At 34.9% G+C, this 3718-nt stretch overlaps 1 pseudogene across 1 annotated transcript; it reads right to left on the bottom strand.

Moving 5' to 3' along the window:
• Window positions 1–206: 206 nt before the first annotated feature.
• On the bottom strand, window positions 207–1949 carry LOC143573272 (metal tolerance protein A1 pseudogene; annotated as a pseudogene). Its single transcript, XR_013142397.1, has 2 exons — window positions 1793–1949; window positions 207–1457 (listed from the first exon to the last, which is right to left on the bottom strand). The product of XR_013142397.1 is annotated as a metal tolerance protein A1 pseudogene (transcript).
• Window positions 1950–3718: the final 1769 nt, after the last annotated feature.

Here is a 3718-nt window from a genome sequence, read left to right as displayed (position 1 = left end):
TGTCATCATGCCTCATGGCTGGAAACACGTGCGACCTGAACCGTCTCACAGCCATGGCTGAGCATGATGGTCAAGTTCTAGCCGAGAAAGAAGGGCTTTCATTTCTTGCAACATGAGCACTTGAAGCATATTATACTGAGAGGAATTTTCAAACTGTTTTTAACATAAATTTATCACGTCATTAGAAGCATTCGCAGCCCAAAATTTATCAGCCCAAGATTTAGCAGCATTACCTGGGAAGGGTACCACCGGTAATGGTAGTGATGTCCTAGTAAACATAAATAGTTGCAAGTTTCACCCTTTTAAGGATATAACTATAAAGGTTCAATCTGTGCGGTTACATGATGAATTCCATACTTACCTTCACTCAAACATTTAACTTGGTGAAGCATTTCATTCGAATTCACATTTGACTCGACTATTACATGACACGCCAATACAATTTTCCCTTGTGTTATCGCCCATACATGTAGATCATGCACATCATGTACTCCCTTGATGCTGTTTAAATCAGTTTTCAAACCAACAACATCAACTTCACTTGGTGCGCTCTCCATTAATATAGAAAATATACTTTTTAGCATTGGTAGAGTTGTACATAGAACCAAAACCGAGAAGATAAGAGTACAAAAAAGATCAACCATCAACCATTCAGGCCTTACCCATATCACCAAACCCGCAATCATCACCCCAACTGACTGTATCATGTCCGCCATTACATGCAAATAAGCCCCTTTAATGTTTATGTTCATTGTCCCGTTCTTGTGTTCAGAAGCCGACAACACCAAATTCGCACCCTCTTCTTCGTTAGCACCATGTTGATGGCCATGTTGGTGACCATGTTCATGACTGTGACCGTGACCATGACTGTGACCGAGCCACATGACCATCATGAAGTTGATAACAAAGCCAAAAGCCGCAATGGGGAACATTAGTGCACCATTTATCTCTGATTGTTTATGAAGCATTCTTTCAATTGCTTCATATATCAAGTAACCAGAAACAATCCAAATCAGTTGTATAGATAAAAGAGCACCTAAAACTTCTATTCGGCTGAACCCAAACGACTGATGTGGAGTCGTATGCCAGCCCGAAACCCAAACAGAGAACAAAGAGATTGAGAATCCCCCAATGTCAGTGAGCAAATGAGCTGCATCCGTAAGAACCGCTAGACTATTAGCTTTTAAACCTCCAACAATCTCAACTGCCATAACAATTAGGTAAAAGAACATAAGTCCCCAAAGCTTGGTTGTAGATTTGGACCGTTGGTCCGAGTCTCTAACATCATGTTCATGTTTTGAGAAATAGCAACACTGGTCACACGAGGGTTTTGAAGGCTTAGATGCAACTTTGGTTTCTTCATAAGCTTTTGGCATCTCAAGTTCTAAGAGATGGTGATCTGATACAGGAATTAACACTTCATGATCATGATGATCGTGACGATGATGACGCTCCATCTGCATCATGAAATTATGAGGGTTATATTATAAGTTACTTTTGATCTTATTATAAGGCTTTTGACTTTGATTGCGTGATCCATTTTAGGAATCAGTTACATAAGCTTTCAGTTCATGTATATTACGATGCCTTGAATTAAACACATGATATGCGTGTAAAATAGTCCTCTACCAAAACTGAAACAAGTGTAAGAGGTTATTGGGATTCTATTATCTGAATATATGCAAATCCCAAACACCCCGGATTGTCACATTCACTATGATTGTTAATATTTCTACCCAAACACCTTTATAACAATTTCACTTATATTATGCAGTAGATGGGAATAAATTACCTTAAATTATGATCTGGTGAATTTGACGAAAACCCTGGCTGTGAAGGATCTGAAGATCTTGAGAGAAGATGAACACGTCTGAAATAATAATTAGATTAATATAATTACAACTGTGACTTATTTATTTGTTAAAAGAATTGTGCACTTATACAATGAGTCCTTGGACTATTATTAATTTATATATTATTTAAAATGAGTAAGTTGGGTGTGAAACTGAAATGGGAAGCTTCTCCAAGTGGCTTCCTGTGGTGGCATATTTGACCAAAGCAACAACACTTGATCGATCAACTGTCACTTATAATTTTGACCATTCTTGTATCTAGAACCGCAAAAAAGATGGAGTAGAAATTGACCAATGACCATGCACGTTCATTTTTTTATTCAAGAAACAAACATATATGGAAGCTTTGATTTGTACAAAAGCTAGCTTTCTCAAGGCTTTTGATTGTAAACTATTTGTTTGTACGGTTTGATTTGAATTTGAGATAATAGCATTCTCAACCCATTCTCTAAAGTTGTTAAACTTATATCAAGTTGTTAAACTCATATAATTTAGGGTAAATTCTAAGAAAACCATCAAAATCACCTCCCCAATCAATTCCCTATTATATGGATGAGTTATATGGCAACTAAAGTCAATCAATCAATCATGCCCAGTAAAATCCCACCGACAGCAAAGCTATAAGTAGGGTATGGGGAGGGTGGGATGTAGGCACACCGTACCTCTATCCAAAGGAATAGAGAGGTGGCTTCCAGAGAGACCCTCGACTCTAAGTACATATGAATGAAGCAAAATAAAGGAAATCAAAGTTTAACAGTTATATAAAAACTACTACTAATTATAATAATATTAATAATAAGATCACAGTTTAACAGCTATATAAAAGCTAATAATAATTATAATAATAATAATATATGTAAGGGAAATACCATTATGGCATGTGACCTAAATATGGCAACTAAAGTAAATCCCTAAATATAGGGACTCATTTTTTATCCATACCATATAATATGTCACATATCTCCCAATCATCATTTACTATATAACAAGACAAAAGAGAAAAAAATAATAAAGAATTAATTTATGGATATGAATAGGGTATAGAATGTGGAAGAATTTGGAAAAATGATATATAAATTTATGGAATTGTGTTTTTTTGCTAAATTAGAGCATTCTCATCCTATCCCTTATAATTTTGTATGGTGAGTTTGCAAATTATATGGTGGGGTTTTGAGTGTAAATTATAGGGTGGAGAGAGAAATGTAGTGATTTTTTGTAAATTTGGGGAACATTGTTTGTCCCTATTTATTTTTTAATATTTGTTGGATTGGTTGTGAGTAGAGGAGAGAGAAAACTGTAATGATAAAGATATAAAAAATATTATTTAATTAAACAGAAGAGAGAAATGTAGTGTTTTTTAGTGTAATTATAGAGATAAGGATGAAGAATGGAATAAGAATGTTATTATAGGAAAAAATATATGAAATGGGTTGGGAATGCTCTAAACCAAGTCTTCAACCTTAAATTGTTCGGTCAGAATGTTCATTAATATGATCATTCCAATAAACATTACGCGCTTCTGTTCAAGGTCTATTTTTTGGTAGGAGTAGACTTGTTTGGTTATTGGAATTAAATTATTTTGTTATAGAGAATGAATCTATTTTAGTATTTTTATTATTTTTTTTGTTTTACGAAATGACTCATTTCAATCTGACTTCATTTTAACAAAATCTTACCTGAAACAAAAATGAATTTTTTCTTAATATTAAATAGCACCTTTTGAAACGAACCCATTCTGACTTGAGCCCATTTTGGCACGCCACTCGAACTTGCCCGACTTGCCTAGTTTTCCAAGCTTACCAGTTTTGTAATCATGAAAGGGTTTGCCGCTTAAGTGATTTTTCCGTTATTAGCAGGGGTGTTAA

Source organism: Bidens hawaiensis, unplaced genomic scaffold, assembly GCF_021521415.1.
Source record: "Bidens hawaiensis isolate Kalapana, Puna unplaced genomic scaffold, B.hawaiensis_p1.1 tig00026267_1, whole genome shotgun sequence".
Classification (NCBI taxonomy): domain Eukaryota; kingdom Viridiplantae; phylum Streptophyta; class Magnoliopsida; order Asterales; family Asteraceae; genus Bidens; species Bidens hawaiensis.
The sequence above is the reverse complement of the archived record's forward strand: the minus strand, read 5'-3'. Positions and strand labels throughout refer to the sequence as shown.